We start from the raw sequence: 18,495 nt of genomic DNA, 5'->3' as shown, positions 1-18,495 counted from the left end.
CAAATAAAAGATCACATTTCAATGAACTGTTTTTAATAATGTTCAGAGCAGATGGTAACTCAGTTAAAAATAGTGAAATAATTCATGTGACCCCCATGAAAGGAAATGAAGTTCTTCTGGTTTCCAATCAAGTCCCCTTAATTGTTTTCCAAAGTATCTGACTTCATAACAGACTACAAGAAATAATGGAGAAGACACTTATTTATGCAGCGTATTTTTAAAGGGTAACCTTTTAGGCTCCCACCAATATCTGTGATCTTTCTGGGACAGTGTTCCAAGAGTGGCATTCACATTCAGAATCCAATAAATCACGTCTCCCATTCCTCTCATCTTTCAGTGCTGCGTGTGCTTCTTTCTCCAGCTCCTCTGATAACTGCAGGAAAACAAGAAACCATCCAAAATGTTAGTTCTCATGGTTGTTGGATGATTTAGTTCAGCACAGAGAAGGCTGCCTGCAGCTGCAATTTTTTATAACCTAAGTTGCTGTCTGAGATGGATATGATTGGCCATTATCATCATTCAGGAATATACAATGAACATGAGCAATGCCCATAATAGGCTCTTCTTGGCAGTCATGTTCATAGTGCAGAACAAATTTTCAAGGGAGATCTTATATATTCCATTGTTTTATTTTATCTAAATGTAGATAATGCATTATTTCTAATATTTCAAGTTTGAATTCAATGATATTATTAATCTTAATAAAGATGTATTTTGTTGCTATTTACCTAAATTATTTGCTTTATTTGTAAAATTATATGGGCTTGTTTGAACATTTTTAGTATTATCATGGAAAAGTGATGGATTATGAGAAAAGAAAGAAAATGAGGGAGGGAGGGAGGAGGGAGGGAAGGAAGGAAGGAAAGAGGGAAGGAAGGGAGGGAGGTTCACTCTATATTTTGAAAATATGTGTCCCAGAATGTAGCAAATGAGTGACAATATCATTTTCCACCACACTTCAGATCTTCCCTGTGATATTTTTTCTCTGGTTATACATATTATTATCTCTTGTGCCAACAAACAAAACTTTCAGTGATGGAAATGATTCTCTCAGTGAAAGAAACTGGAGAGTACTCTTTAACAAAAGAGAAAGATAATTTTAAGCCCAATCCTCACAACTAATGGTCACTGAGAACAGGAGAACTTGGACTTTTGGTGGGGACATGGCTGACTGTATCCGTGGGTTCCATGGACAGAACTGACAACATGGCGTTTTTTGGGGCCCTGGCAGGCTTTTTCCTGAAGCCCAGAAGTGTCTTCATGAATAAAGAAAATGCTCAGAATCATCCCATCTATCCTCCAGAATGGCAACTTGCAGCCAGAGAATCGCAAACAGCATTCGCGCCAATCTGGTAAGAGCCACTGGGAGGCTGGCAGGTCAACATTTCCAAACTGTGCTGTAGCCTTAAAGAGACACTAAGTCAAGCCACCCCAGTCTCTGAATCACCCAATTTATATATTTTTTAAGTTTATGTACCCTAAGAGAGGCTTTTTACAGCAAGGAGAAGCGATCTCTCTTGGTGCTTATTGTTATTTTTGGTATTAATTTTTAAAAAATCTTTTAAAGTTTTGGCTTGTTTCCCATTCAAATACTAAGGAGGATTGAGAATAAATAATTGCTTCCCTGCTATTATTTGAAGAATTCAATATCTTCCTACACAATGAATCTACTGTTTTGAATCTTCAGCTTTCTGTTGCCACTTTCCCTGGGAGCTGCATGTTAACATACTTTCACTTGTGTCAACATCTTTCAGAAATTTTCCATTAACTCATTAACTCCTACTTTCGCTAGTCAAGTATCTAGGGGGTGCCATAATCTACTGCCTGAAACATGGAGGATTTCAAGCAGACTTTCTCAGAGTTCCATTGTGAGCTTAAACAGCCTTCTAAACAGATCTTTTTGATTCCTGTGAAGCTATTTTGCAAGATATTCCAGACATTGTAGAAAATATCAGCTTTAAAATGTGTCATCTGGCTTGGGATGTCGTGGAAGGAGTTGAAGAACTCAACAATGATAGAAGTGTTTCTACTGATAGCGAGATCAAGGCTTTTACTGACAACGACCAGATTGTGGAACTGAAGGAATTAAATGGACAGATCGAATTGCAAATCATAAATGGAACTGTTTTTCTGATAGAAAGTTATGGGAAAGAAAGGTTTTTTTCCTATGGGAGGTTTTTTGCTGAGAAGTTGGAGTTTTTAAGGGGGGCAGTTGGGCTCTTTGATCTTTCTGTGAAAAATGCCTTGTGTTTATTGTGGAGATATGTGAATGCTTTGGTCTATTTTGAAGTGGGGTAAGGATCTGAGAATGTTTATCTGGATTGCTTTTAAGGCTTGTTTGACTTCATACTCTTTTTTAATGATTTGGATTAGGATTAATAAAGTATAAACAATAAATGCTGGTTTTTAGGTTTAATAGAATTAAGATTGTTATAACTGCAGTATTATTAATTATAAGAGCAGACAATTTATATGTTTTTTTAGTCTGATCTTTATTATAGTGGACAGAAATGTATAGAATAGCAGTAGGAAGGAAATAAATAAATGTTGTTTTGGGGGGGGGAGTTGATTAGGAGGTTTATATATTTCTTTTTCTTTTAATATAAAAGGAAGAAGCAATTGTATTTAGTAATTTTTATAATGTGCTAATGGAATGATTTATATAAATAATGTGATTTAGGTCTGATATAGAGTAAGGGGTTGATTATGGAAATTGCTGTATATTCTTGTTAAAAGTCAGAAGTCACCTCTTTATGTAATCTTTAAAATTCTTTTTTTGTGTGTGTTTTCACACCTTTTTAGTTTTTTTCTTTTTTCTTTTTGTAGTGTTTTTTTTTGCTTTTTTTGTAGTTTTTACCTTTGCTTTAAATCTAATAAAGTTCTTATACAAGAGAACAGGAGAACTTATCTTAATATAAATTAACATAAAGAAGATTTTAATAGTTTGTTCATTTGTCCTACGGAAAAAGGTAACTCTCATCATGTTCAGCAGTACCAGAACAGTTATAATTCTTTGTTTCGTTTGTTTGTTTGTTTTAGACCAAAGAAATATGCACTCGTACCAGTTTCAGGACCAGCTTTATAAAATATAGAATATACATGGCAAAATGATAGTTTAAGGACACATTTAAAAGTAAGGAATCAGAAATCTGAGGGATTTTTGTTTAAAGAGGAACACTCGCAGGTTGAAATACATACAGTATAGAATGGATGTTCTAATTCAGTGATAGAATGAAGTGGGCTCTAGTCTCCGAAGACGTACGGTCCAATAATGAACACTAGAGATGCAATAAACACTTTGGTGCAACAGACTAGTGCAACTAATGTTGGGAAGGCTGAAGGCATGCACAAACACCAGTAGAATCTTCTGATGGTATTTGCACTAACAAGTCCTACAAATATTACAGACTGCACAGGCTTTATTCAAAATATATTCTGTAAAAGGGAAATCTGGATCCTTACCAGGGTTCCCTCCACCCGCTTCCTTTTAAAAGTGGCACCCATTATCTCAGTGCTGTATTTGGAAATAGTCTTATTCAGAATGTCTTTCTGTTTTTCTTTATATTACACAGGAAGAAACTGTAAAACAAATTCTTTGCTGTTCATGGATGCATTAAATCGACTCAGTCTGTGATTCATACTTAACAGCATTCTCACACAGTTATAAATGAATCTTTGATATATCTGAATTTCACTGTCTGAACTGCAAAGTATATCTGCTGGTATTCTTTAACAAGTGAAGCATTCAAAAAGAAATTGTTTAGGGGTTTTTTTTCTGACAAAAATGCAACAATCCACATCATGGGTGAACAACATGTTCTGGGCTGAGGGCTGCACATTGCCTCTGAGTCATGTACTGGGAATCACAATGCCCCCCAAAAAGGGGGGCAGGCTAAATTTGGTTTTCATTTAATAAAATTCATTTAATTAAAATTAAATATAATAGATAGACAGGATAACTCTCCATCCAGTTATGTGTATCTAATATTCCCGCCCCCCCCCCCCCCGCTTTTCTGGTACACTAAAAATTACAATTTATAGGAAAAGTGGGTGTGAGAGAGAAAGAGGCAAAGGTGGCAGGGGTGGGGAAAGGTGTCTGGGAACCATGCCCAAAGCTTTCAAGGCCACCTATGGCCCTGAGAACTTCAGCTGTCACCTCTGTCGTGTGGTCAGTTCACACCTGATTTTACAATAGCAAAACTAGAATAGAAATGTGAAGGTAGCTAACACTCTTGATATATTAAAAAACAAACCAATGAATACAGATTTTGAAATCTAGAAAATGTGCAGCAGTCCCAGAAATGAGCAACTGGGGAAATGCACCCAGATGCTCTAGGACATTTGAACTGCTACATTCCAGTGTCTTCTGTAGGTCCTCAGTTGATAATTCCAATTTAGCCTAATGTGCCATGTTAACATCTCTAATGATTTTGTATGAGTCAAGTCCAGTTAAACATTTTGAAGCAGCAAAACCACAAAATATTCTCTTAACTGTAACAGCTAATAATAATACAGTAATGATAGTTCTAATAATTTATAGTTCAGTTATATGTGAAATCTTTTCAAAGCAAATAACAAGCAAATATGTAGTGTTTTCTAGACTGTAATCTACACTGATAAAGTACACACTTACTTCAATTAGTGTATCCATGGGGAGGTTATATGTGTACACACACACTTATCTTTTATCCCTGATCCACCTAGGTCCATAGTTTAAGATATCTGGGCTTGCATTGTTGTTAATTGATTTCATTAGAGGTTCAGATAGTTTGGGAATTTCTAAAGTTACTAGTTCTGGCACATAAAAACTTTTCAAACTTTTTATGAAAACTGTAAGTCATGCATTGCAGTTTGTGAACTGTACATAGCTCCCATTCCTTTGTGTGCTGTGTGTTACTCAAAGAGATATATAGACACAGGAAGCACTCACGTGAATTAACAAGAAGCATATGTTCCAACCATAAGAAGGATCTATGAGCCAGTCCCCAACATTTTGGCACAGGTTGGGAACTAAATAAAGCTGGTTTACAATTTCCTGATGTTCTTGATATTTTACAAGCTGGAATAACCCAGTAACTCACACTCTGATGCTGTTAAAACTAACTTTCTGCTCAGCTAAATGATCAATGAGGTTGAGTAACTACAATTAAAATATAAAATACAGATTTGTTGTTTGGCATTCTCATTAGTCTTTATAACAGTGGCAAAACTGTGGTGTTGTTGTTTTTGCAAGACCATCATCTGATATATTAATCAGGACATAGCATAAGGGTTTTTGTGTGTTTTTTTAAATAAAAGAAAGAAAAAAATACTTAGAGAAATGAAGGGAAAAATGCTTTCCAACACCTGCTAGGGGCGAATTACATGTATTTCTCTTTTTGGAATTCCAGTTATGAAGAACCCATGGAATACACATACGGTCATAAATACAATCATAGCCATAAACAAACTAACTGCAAGGTATACTGATCTCAGGGAGCGCGTTTGTCTAGCAAGTGAGATACACATTCCAACAGCATCTCTAAGCCCACTATTCTCTAAGTGCCCACACAAAAGCAGAATATGGAAGCTCTATAAAGAAAATGAAGGTATGACACAGTTCAGGGACTTTAAAAAGTATATTACATTTTAGCACCAGGATCACATTTCTGTGGATAGCTAAGAGACCCTCATATAGACTGGGATTCTGGATTAGGCCCAACACTACTTAGGCGCTATGGACTTTAAGACTCATAGGTCCTTTGAAGGAATCCACCAGAGTTTGAAATAAGCTTCCCCACAGAAGCACAAAGAATGCCACTGTTCTAAAACTAACCACAACTTCTCAGGCCTTGGGCAAAAAGTTCTGAGGAAGTATCAGAAGGGGACCTAAAAAGGCCAAAGGGTTCTGTAGTCTGTAACTGTTCTTTGGGTTGTTTTGATTTTGAACGAAGGCACTTGCCTGATTAACAGACTCTGGACTCCCCGCCCTTCTCCTTTCCAGAGTGATTTGCAGAAGGATGCTGAGAAAGAGGATCTACACAAAGGGGCAAATGGGGAAACTGTTTAATAATGGTAGTAAAATGCAAGCTATTTTTGACATCTGTGTTCATGTCCATTTGGTTCCAGATGCTTTCCAAATGTTTGCAGCAAGCACACAGGCACAAAAACACATCCACTCACCAAATCTTAAAGTGCCCTCTTTTAACAGGTTACACATGGATGTGCAATAGAAGCAAATAACTGGCATAGTATGATGTGTATGTGAGAGAAGAAAAGCAAGAGGAGGAGGAGGGAAAAAAAGAAAGTGGCTACATTCAGATGATAATATCTCATCTTGATAAACTGAACTATGAGTGGTATCTAGGCCAAAGTATGCAACCTTTTTATTCTTCCCTTAAAGCACCATGATTACAGCAAGAAATATCTAAAGATCCTTATTCTCCTCTTCACCAAAACAGACAAATGATAGTTAGCAGCTTGAGAATAAGCCAAGATTGCTCTAATTTGGTAAGCAGAGTTTCCAGCTTGGAGACTTCCAGATTTAATCACAGCACATCTGCTTCTTGGACTTCCACTCACATCACTTTAATGAAGATATTATTCATTATTACACTTAAATCATAAAATTGTTATGTTTGTGATTTGGCAGCTGCTGTCTCTGAAGGACATGGAAGCAGCACAGGGTCTTACTTGCCAAGTGGGCTGTGTCCCCACAGTTCAGTCCACTTGCCCAGGTCCCACTGCCGCCTGGGGCCTGGGTTGGGTGCTGAGACATCCAGAATTATGCTGCACAGTCCAGTTGGCACTCCATCTACTTCCATCTTCTGCTAGACTCACCTTTTGTCTGCTCATTTTCTCTGCTCTACTTCTATTTCCTCCTACTAGATTGAGTATCCCAAATTTAAAAAAAACTCAAAAATTGTATGCATGTACATATGAGTGATGGGAGAAGAGGGGATAAACAGAGTGTATGTGTATAAAAGAGAAAAGTGTGCATGTGTGTGTAAGTGGAGGAAAAAACAAACAGGGGGGCTGTGTTTGCCACAGAAAAGCTTGTTGCTTGCTTAAAATGAATGTAAAGGCAAAGGTGCATCATAGCATTTTGTCCAGAGACTTGAGGATATATTCTGGTAGATCTGACCTGATTAGCTAACTTATCCCAGATGCCAACATCAAGACTTCATTTAAGTCAAAATGGTCAAAAGAGCACACATTCATAATCAAGAACAGAAAAAGGGCCATCAGTCATTCTGCACTCTGTAATGTGGACATGAACCACAAGGAAAGCTGCTCTTTGAAAGTTGGTTAGATAACAGAGAGCTGCCAGAGAGGACCAAGAAAGGGCACAACCATCATCCTTGGTCTGAAGGCTTGAAGAGTGTACATCTAACCCTTCCTTTTATTATTACTTTGGTTTTGGTTAAAGATGCATTTAGTTGTTTTTACAAAATCATACCCCATCAATACCCTCCTTTCTTTCTCCTCCTTCCATCCCATCCCATCCCATCCCTGTTGTGCCTGGAGAAAGAGAAAATTAGGGGAAAGTGGCTGTTCTTGGAGGGTGCAAACAGGCATGTAGGCAGAGGTGATCCAGTTATCACCCTGTATCTGAAAAAGCTTTGGACCAAATCCCCCCACCAAAGACTCTGGTCAGCTTAATAGTCATGGCTTAAGAGGACAGGTCCTCTCCTTAGAACATCCAGTTAAGGAGTGCTTACCACCTCTCTTGGTAATTGTTTCTAACTTGTAGGATGTTTTTCTTAACATTCAAACAGAATCTAACTTCATGTAATTTAAGTCCATTGTTTCATCTCTTGAACTCTGGAATGGGTGCAAGTGACTTTCTTGTATGTGATAGCTCTTCATTCTCTTGAAAAAGTTTATCATATCCTTTATTAGTCATCATTTCTCAAAGTTTATCACTCCTAACTCCTCTGATCTCTCTTCATGGGATTTAGTTTTTAGTCCCCTAGTCATCCTTCTGGTCCTTCTTGGTACTTGTTCCAATTTCTCTGAATCTTAAAATGTGGTATCCCAAACTGGATATAGTTCTCAAGGTGGTACTAGGTAGATTCAGAAACTGTATTTCTATTAATACAGCCTAAAATTGAAGGAAATTTGAAGAGTATCAGTCTCAGGCTGGTTGAGCATTTCTGAGTAAGTTTTTAATTGTGGATTCACCCAATACAGTAAATATTTCTGTCACTAAGTGATGCAGTCATAAAGTGCGATGTCACATGACTGCATCACTTAGCAATGGAAATTCCAGCAGTCCCAGTTGCTGCTGTTAAGTGAGGACTGTGTGGGTTATTAAGTGAGGACCTCACATGACTGCGACTTCTGACTTCCTGCCATTCCCCATTGACTTTGCTTGTGGGAAGCTGGCAGGGAACATCAGAAATCACAATCACATGACTGCAGCTCACTGTGATGTTGTAATTGCAAGCCAGGTGCCAAGGGCCTGGATCATGATCACATGACCGCAGGGATGCTGCAGTGGCTGGAACTCCAAGAATCCATCATAAGTACCATGCGTTCAGCACCGCTGTAACTTTGAACGGTTGCTGAAAGAATGGTCGTGACCTGACGTCTACTGTACTTAACACATCCATGCTGATTATGATATACTGTACCTCATACTGATTTCAAGGTGATTACAAATCAATCTGTTTTTGAGGACTCTTTTTCAAAAATAAAACAGCAATTTCATTCAGGCTAAAATTCATCTGGCCCTAGAAATTTAAACTCATTCAAAGTAATTATGCCTACATGGCATGGAGCCAGGTTACCTGAGGGACTGCCTCGTCACCATTACATCAGCCCATCCCACCCGATCGTGCAGAGAGGGCATGCTGCGGACCCCATCTGTAAGAGAATTCCATCTGGCGGGGTCCAGGAAGCAGGCCTTCTCTGCAGTAGCTCCCACCCTGTGGAACACGCTGCCCCCGGAGGTGAGATTGGCCCCATTCGCTCCTGGCCTTTCGGCAGAGTCTGAAGACCTGGTTCTGCCGCCTTGCTTGGGGTGGAGAGGGGAATAGATCTACATGGGGATGGTTGCTATAGACCACTCCTCCCACACTTGGACTGTTTTAGCTTCTTTCACCACTTGGACTTTTTATCTTTACTTTTATTTATATTATTTATTATTGTATTTTTATACTGTGTATTTTATTATTGTTGTTTTTAATCGATTGTTGTAAACCTCCCAGAGTCCCACGATGGGAGGAGATGGGCAGGGACAAATTAGATAAATAAATTATGTATTCCTTTAACCATGTTTCTTTTCATCTCAACCTTCTATCCTGCCCTTTCATTCTGTTCTTTCCAATTGCTTGGTGGAGAAACATCTGCTGAGCCAAAACAGGAGTTGAATAGTTCTGCCTTTTCAGTGTTACCATTTTCCCTTCTTCATGGAACAATTTGTCTGTTTTTTTCTCTTTTCCTTACATTATGAACATCTTTAAAAAGTCCTTGATGTTGTTTTGTCATCAACATCACAGCTTCAGCTTTCCTAACACCCTCTTTACACTTCTGGGTTACCCCTCCATACTCTTTCTTGGTGACTTTCCCTCTTCCCTCCTTCTATGTGTGACTTCTTTTGTGATCAGATTTTCACACAGCTTTTTGTTTGGCCATATTGGCTTCTTCTGTTGTCTTCCCCCATTTTTTTTTTTCCAAAATGTGGAACTGTTTGCAACTGTGCTTTTAATAACTCCTGTTTTAGGGACTCCTGCCATGGGAATCTGGCTCATCACTGCTCTGATGTTATTAAAATATGTTGTTTAAATCCAAGATATGCCCTTGGCTACACTCATGTTTAATTTTCCTTTAAATCAAGAAGTCCAGACATACGTAATTTCTTTCTCCCAACTTTCCTGCTTTCCTCCCTATTAATCCAAAAATAGCTGATCCACTTATTCCTTCCTCAGTAAGGAGCAAGACAGACAATTCTCTCGAAGGACCACACCTCATAAATTTTTTCTCCTGAACTCTTCCAAATATATTACTTCTTAATATAAAAGAAGCTGTTATCTTTACACTGTTATCGGAAAACTACCACTACTTATATTTAACAAATAAGGCATAGGCACTAAAAATGAATGGCTTACTAAGACAACTGAACAGGGCTTTATCTTCTCTGCCCATCTTGCTAAAGAATGGGAGAGGGAGAGGGAGAGGAGGAGGAGGAGGAATTAATCAACCGAATATTTCTATTATTCTATGTTTCATGTCTTCTTATTTCTGTAGTTATGTAATTTTTAAAACTTCTTTTAGAATATAGATTAAAAATATTGAAATATCTCCCTCAAGATTGCCAGGATATTATCTTCAGATATATTCATTTGGTTATTTTTTTTTTCTGGATTTAGTGCTTTCTAGACAGGGATTGTGACCATTTGCTTGCCATTCACATTAGAAAACTTCCTTCATCTTTCATTAAACCTGGGCAATTTCTTTTGAGATCTAAGAAACAAGACACTCAAACATTGGTTATTTTTATAAGTGCTGAACAATAAAGACTAACATCAGTTTTGACAACAAACAAAAAGAACAGTTTCTGTTCAGTCAGTCTTGTTTTTAAAAATTCCAGTTTCAAACCAAGCACAACTTGTGGTTATTCTGTCAGATATTCATATAGTTGCTGGGGCACCATAGTTATGCACCCATTCATCACTGTATTTTAAAAATGTACTTAATGAACTTTTTTTCTCTTCTGGAACCAACTTCATTGCCTTAAATGAACGCCTTCCATTAGAATTTGTAACAAATGAGGACTAGGTGTTTGCATTATTGCCAAACACATTTAACAATTTTTTTTAAACAAGGAACACTGGCAAAAAGCCAAACTCCTAGAGGGGCACTGAAGTTATAAATTTAAAATGGATTTTACTTTTTCACTTAACTCACCTAATGTCTTAGATGTCTTTGACATCTTGGTATTTTGCAATTTTTCCATTACAATGTAACTGAAAAGTTGTATATATTTTCACATTCTTATTCATGGCTTACTCAGTATTTTTGAAATGTCTGTGACCTGACAATGAGCTCTGATAATTGAATAAGGATTTTGATTACAATCTCGCTTTCTGCTTTATATATATATTAGAAAGCTACCATATCAATAGTAAACTGTTGGCTGTAGCAAGCAAGAAGTACATCATGACTTATTGTATTATATCATAAATTGCTATTATAAAAAGTATATAATTATAAATATCATTACATTATGACAATCATTCATATTATTAAATGATAATAATTTTTCTGATGTGTTCACAGCTAGGTTGCAATAAAATCCTTTTACTGAATCTTCTATGGCTTAAACTATTTAAAAGTAGAGTGTTAATAATTTTTAATCAGCATTCTATAAATACTATTGTATCAAAATAATATGATGTACTATGTAAGATATATCTATATCTATATCACCTATACCTATACCTATACCTAGATATAGATATATGATTTTTCACAAAAATATTTGCAAGTAGAGCTCACTTTGGTGGGAGAACTTCACTACTCACAAGTGATAATGACAATGATTAAAATATGGGACCTTGTATTTTTCAACATTTATTGATGATTTGGATGTGGAAATGCTTTTCAGATTTTAAAATAACATCAAATTAGATGGGACAGAAGACAGATATAAAATTCAAATGAGGAATTAAAGTAATGAGCTAAAAACAAAATAAAATTTAAGATAAACACAGAGTTATGCATCTAAGACATAGAAATGAAACGCAGAGGTATAGAATGGGGATATCCAGCTTGACAATAGTATATGTGAAAAAGATACTGCAATGGTGGTTAATTATAACCTGAATATGAATAATATAAACTGTGCCTAGTTCTGGGCATCACACTTTAAGCAGGATTCAGACAGACTAGATTCAAACGTAACAAGGATAATCAGTGAATTAGAAGCTAAGTCCAGTGAAGAGAGACAAATGAATAAGGAAATGTTTAGCTTTGAAATGAAGAAACTGAATGAGGATATGACAGTGCCTGAAAGGATGTCCCACAGAAAAAGCCCAAGATTTGTTGTTCATCATTCCAGAAGACAGGATTCAGCATGATGAATTGGTTACAGGAAGGTGCATTCTGGTTGAGTGTTAGGGAAAAGTTCACATCTGTAAGGGAGCAGTTTGACAGTAGAATTAATTACCAAGCAAGTTGGTAAGTTTCCTTCCTCTGAATGTGCTCAAGTAGCCACCTGACATAGACACCTTAATTTAGATCCCACAAGGGACAAGGATTGGGTTCAAAGGCTAAATGCTCTAAAGTCTGTATTTCTATAAAATATTGAACAAATAATAACTAGCTATGTAGCATTCCGTTTTCTTTTTCATTCCTCCATAAAGACTCTTTGTTGACCTCTGACTGCTGTGGTCTGAGTTGCTTCGTAGGATATCAGACTTGCCCACTATAATGTCAAAGTGACATTTGTCCCCAAATCTAGCTTCCATTGGCTAGGTTGGTGGTATCTCAAAAGTTTCATGAGCAATGTTTGTGGCATTAAAATAGAGAGTATTTTCAAAAGATATTTGGGGGATGGAACTTGGTAAATCATCTTCAGGTTTTGTTGTAGCAGATGGCAGACAAAGGATACTTGACATGGACTATACATGGATATAAAAAAGGAGAGGTTCTTAAAACACAGTTTGATGATTGAAACTCAATATAATAAATGTGGAAGATACAAAAATTTTGTCTAAAAATTTGGATTAACAAATATTCACAGTCACAAACCCCATGAAGCAATCTGGATATGCACTATCACATTTTGTTATTTTTGTTTAAATACATGGTGCAATAATGTTCATCTGCACAAAAGATCTAAAACTGAAATTGCAGCTGGCGTCTCAATTACTCTATAGATTTGATGAACTTCCCAGCTTGCCAAAAGGGCTAGAATCACTACACGGAGTTAGGAATAACAGCAAATGCCCCAAGGATTCATAAAAAGAAATGGATGAACCCATGGGGTAATGAGTGTCCTTGAAAGTTACCATACAACACTGTGACAGGCCTAGATGAAAATGCCAACTCTTGTCTATCTAGACAGAATGCTTCCCCCACTGAGAATGGCTGTAGATCAAATCTGCAGAATGAATACCCATTTATTTTATCTCTTATATTTATATGTGTATATCAAGGGCCCTGAACAGAAGTCATGAAAATGTAAGCTGTCCCACTGCATATTTTTTAATATGTCATTTTCATATTTAATTCTAAATGGAAGCTTACATTACAGAACCTATACATTGCTTGGAAGGAGCTTGAATCTGATCCCATGATTGCTAATGAAACATCCCTCATGGTTCTTGTTTACAGGGCAGAACAAGGAACAAACTGTGTAAACAAGCAATCATTTATATTTCTCTCTTTGGCCATATGGTTTGTTTATCAATGCATCTACCTCTCCTCTTAAGTGTTAGTGGATGAAGGACCTGGAATATGTTCCTAAGCACTGAGCCCAAAATGGGTCAAATAACAAAGCAGTCCCTTCGGATTTCTAAAAAACAAGTCAACATTACTGATCACTTAATGAGGCTCCTTTCCCCAACCCCCTGTTGATGTGGAATGCCATTTATTCTCAAGGTAGGAACTAATTATGGGGCCTTATTAGAACATCAAGGTTTTGTGATCTCTGCTTCTTAATAACGTGGCTGGCCTGACTGCCACCTGGGATGAGGCAAGGCCGCTCTCTTTCACTCCTGAACAGCAGGCACCTTTGCTGTAGACAAGTGCAAGTGCAGGCAAGGAAACCAGCAATGTTCAAGTCTGTTAACCACTCAGTGCTGGCATTCTGCCACCAGAAGTTGTGTGTGCCCTGAGCTGGCAACAAGGCAGCTCCAGGAGCAAGTTCTTTCCATCTGTGGCAAGGAGCCTATGACTAGAAGATCCCAAGGGTCACCAGCAGACTTTCATTGAAAAGTCAGCTTTGGAGAACCAGTAGTTAAGGATGTGGCAGTATCTGAAATAATAAAAGGCTGTTTTGTTTGGGCTCAGTTTTGGAATTATGAACCATAGTTAAATCTGGAATCTTGAGAAGGGGAGATTAAATCAATACCGCTGGGGAGCCCCTGCTCCATTCCCCCCACACCCATCTACAAGTCTTATTAGGAAGTGGTGATGCCCTCTTTGCCCTGGACTTGGGCTTGCCTCTTCCACTAAAGATATCCTGCTGGGCCCTTTGTGGTAAAATTGGAGGTAGTGAAGGCTGCTATACTATACTCATACTATATGAGCCTTGGGCTGGAGCAGCCAAAACAGCAGGAGAACTGAATTGCAAAGAATTAGACATATAACAACCTAGTAAAAGCACAGACAGTGATTGAGGTTGGCCTTTTTTGTTGTTGACACATACTGGCCCCTGTAGGTTGTGGTCAGTAAGCCCATTAATGCTGCAGTGTGGCAACAGCTTGCAACAGGAGCGCCATGTGTTTCTGTTTTATTTCTAAATACTGGGCAAGAACAGAATGACACAAGTCTGAAGAAATGCATCACAAACACAGCGGTGATTATCAGTGAGGCACAGTTAATTCTCAAATTATTTTTGGCAGATGGGGGGCAGAACCCGCAATGCGCACTGTGTGTGTCTAATTAAAAAGAAGAAGGAGAAGGAGAACAGCAGCCCAAGGATAAGGTTTCCTTTTGTATGACAGAAAAAGTATTCAGTTTAAAGTGATCCTAAAGTTACTGGAAAACAAAAACAGAAAGCAGGATCCCACTCCATTCTCATTTACAATCAACTCCTGACACTGGCAAATGTGGTAATAAAACCCACACTGTTCAACGAAAGGGGATTTTGCAGGAAAAATCTCTATGGGGGAAGGGAAACAAATGTAGGAGAAATAAAAGAAGCAGTTAAGAAGACAAATAGGACAAAGGAGATAATCAAATCAATCCAGGCTGACAAAGTTAGACTCCCCCTCCCCTCTCACTTTTTTATTGTAAGAAGAAAGAGTGCACTCTTGAAAGCAGACACTGTGTTTAATATTTTTACTCAAAGCTGTTTATTTCCAGGCTCCTTAGGGATCACACAGCTTGGGGGTGGTGTGAATTTCCTCTTACCTGCCAGTTAGGGTAGTCACACATTCCTATAAAGAGGGAGTATTCTTTGCATTTCATGTGTGTGGGAGGTATATATGCTGGATATTTGGTCCCATGTTTTGAACCTATCACCTGGAGGACCATCAGCCAATTCATCTATGCAAGGCAGTTTATGCTTCAGAATCTTCTTTGCTCATACTAGCTTGCCCTGCGTGTCCCTTCCCTGTTCTCCAAAGCCGCTTCAAAAGGATCTGGTTAGGGCCACCATCTCCTACCCAGCATACTAAAGATGTGTGTTGAATTACAATGTTCATCATCCATTGACCTTACTGACCATGGTGATAGGAGTTCTAGTCCAAAAGATCTGGCGGGGTCTAAGACTAAGAAAGGCTGCATTTGGAGTTCTTAGTCCTTATGCCCAGCATTATGTGTAATTATCCCCCGAACCTTGAGGCTCACACTTTAACTTCTTGATCCTGTAACATGTTATGACGAGTTTAAATGCCCCCATCTTTCTCTTTCCTCTCTTTCTTTTTTCCTGTTTTGGCTGCTGAATTGATCTCAGCTACTATTTGGCTTTTGGAAGCAACTCACACTATTACCATCATTATACATTTATTGGTTACCCACATCAGCATCCACATGGGTCTCTCTCTTTCTCTCTCTCTCTCTCTTTCACACACACAGAGGAATAGGAGCCAAGAAATTGTGGTTGGCCAAAGGAATTGATTCATCAGAGGAACAGCCTCAATATACTGCACTGGCTTATAGACTGAGGACATCAAGAGTCTGAAACTAAAAAGAAATAATAGTTTATCACACAAGCAGTCCAAATCAGATCAAGGATCTTCTGACACGTGTACATTTTTGTGGTCCTTCCTAACCCTACTAATGGGAAACTTTTACTAACAAAAACAAGAATTACACATGCCACTGAGTGGTATCCACTGTTCTTAGCATGGAAAGGTAAGAATGAGAAAAACAAACATGTGCAGATAGCATAATGGAATATGTGTGGAAACATCATATGCAGTCTAACGTTATACCCATGGCTTGTTCTGAGATGAGTTAACCAGTCTAAACTATTTCACTCTGATAGATGCCAAGTTGTCCTTAGTCAGGAATATGCCTGCAATCGTATGAAAAATGTGATGACCCTGGTGATGATTTTGCAATGATTCGTATGACTGAAAAATCAATGTGGAATTGCTATGGCTGGACAAGTGCAAAGAACAAGTCACATATTAGATTCTTTGTGTAACAGTTTAAAAAACAGCCCTTTTTATATTTGCAATATATTCCAAGGCCCCAACCTAAATATATATATCCTACTAATCCTGCTATAACTATTTTTTTGGAGATAGCCAGAACACATTGCATGAGTGTGCTTTTGAGAAGATAAGGTATTTATATGGATAGAGTTACAACAAGCACTTGATTTATTAGTATAAAGTAGCATAATTGGTCAGGACTATGGTAAACAACTCTCTTTTGCCTATTCTGAACTAATGTTAAAGATGTTTATGAAGTTTTTATCATGCAAGTCTATATATGCAGCTTCTAATTAAAGTAAGGTAAAGTTTTCTTTGGATCAAGTTTAACTCCTGCTGACTATATAGACACATCCAGGTTGTCTTCTTGGCAATGATGCTGAAGTGGTTACCTTTGCCTTCTGCCAGAATGTTTGTGCAACTACACAGTCAAGTCTACAGCCCTGGAATTCCCTAGTGGTCCCTCATCAAAGTACCGATCAGATGAAGCCTTCTTAGTGTTTTTGTGTTCTGCCAAGGTCAGCTAGGTAAATTCCCAGGTAGAGCACATTTGAATCTACTCCCAGATCCACCAGATTGCCCTTAAGATCTCAAGTTAGCATTTGCTCCATGCTTCATCTGTTTTCAGCACAAGATTTTTAGAGTCTGCAAGACTTTTTTTTTAATGGTGACTGTATCAATAAAATGGATTCCTCTCCTGGGAATTCAAAAGATCCTCCCATTATTAGTCAATGATTATTTTCATGAGGAAACTGTTAATTTAAAATAACAGACATATTATACATTTGGATTTTTTTTAGCTCTTAAGGGCTTTTGCGGGGAGAGGGGAGCGTTTAAACAGCCAATCAATATATGATTTTTGATTTGAAAGTTTCTTTGGTTATGGGCGTATGTGAAAAAATACTGATAGCATAAAAGAGAACCATTTTCCTATGTATCTGGTCAGAACATTGATCCATCATCTACTATTAAATTAACCCATTATTGCATTATCTCCAAACTACTGTTTAAAGTCAGAATAAACCATGTTTAAATTACAATTTCCTTAAGTGGGTTATAGCAACCATAATTCCCACCCTGCCTTAAGCAAGGTTGATATTTCCAGTGAGCAATCCCTTTCCAGTGGGGGTACTGTATGTTGGCCTTCTGAATTGTGGAACACTTTTTCCTTTGAAAACCGAGTAATTGGCCCCCACGTGGTTTTTTGAAAGCAGCTGAAGAAGTCTGACGGAATCAGTTTTGTCTATATGTTTTCCTAGAGTTGGTCTTAAAACAAGTTGCTTGTGATCATTTTATTTTTTTATTGCTGCAACCCAAAGTTGGAACACAGCATGACTGAAATGAACATGACAGAAAATGGAATGAACATGAACACGAAGAGGATAGATAGGGAAACGATAGGACTAGAAAATATAGAAGCCAGGCAGTGGTGACCCTCACACAGACACACATGCACACACACAAATTGTTTTGCAGCACTTAAATAACATAGACAGCAGAGAGGTTTTATCTCCAGTTACAGCTTTCGAATATTACAGTTTGGCTAGAGTGGGGAGGAGAAGGATAGGCTTGGCGAATGTCATTAAGAATTCCCAGGCCTTTCTGGGTCTTGTCTTCTTAGTCTGATCCACTTCTGGCTACTTGAGTGAGTTTATGAGCACCTGGAAATGTTTTATGAGAAGAAAGAGTTAAACAGAATAACATGATTAAATATTTGGAAGGCAACTGACAGATGCATTCTGAAGCCCATGGATATACTACTGCTGGTAAAAGTGTAAACATTGCACTTGTTTGCACAAATACTTTGAATGTCTTCCTTTCCTATATGTAAATTTTGGCCATAAAAATGTTCTTTCATACAATACAGTAGTAATTGTCATATAGACATGATTGCTGGACAAAACCCACAGTGGTTAGTATATCAACACTCTTAAAACTGTTGTCAAAAGCTGCTGGTGGTTTCAAACCACTAGTAGTAACTGATATAAAAATGCCATCAGCCCAGAATCCTAAACATAAACTGAAAATTATATTCTCTCTGCTTCTCAATTCCACCCTGCTAGGAGCACTTTCTTCTGCCTCAAATGTAAGTCTACTTTGCAACATTTCAATTGACTTTCTTGGTGCTCCAGCTGTTAGATAAACTTTCAACGATATTTGTGTGACAGGTTTAAACTTAGAC

At 37.8% G+C, this 18,495-nt stretch overlaps 1 protein-coding gene across 1 annotated transcript in view; it reads right to left on the bottom strand.

The window, feature by feature from the left end:
* Positions 1 to 273: 273 nt before the first annotated feature.
* Positions 274 to 18,495, bottom strand: part of ERC2 (ELKS/RAB6-interacting/CAST family member 2) — a 630,778-nt gene continuing 612,556 nt past the window's right edge. Inside the window, exon 17 of the mRNA XM_063296431.1 lies at positions 274 to 373. The gene's annotated coding sequence lies outside the window, so the exon portion shown is untranslated. The remainder of the gene's footprint in view (positions 374 to 18,495) is intronic.

This window comes from Candoia aspera, chromosome 2, assembly GCF_035149785.1.
Source record: "Candoia aspera isolate rCanAsp1 chromosome 2, rCanAsp1.hap2, whole genome shotgun sequence".
Classification (NCBI taxonomy): Eukaryota; Metazoa; Chordata; class Lepidosauria; order Squamata; family Boidae; genus Candoia; species Candoia aspera.
This window is presented reverse-complemented; position numbering and strand designations above follow the sequence as displayed.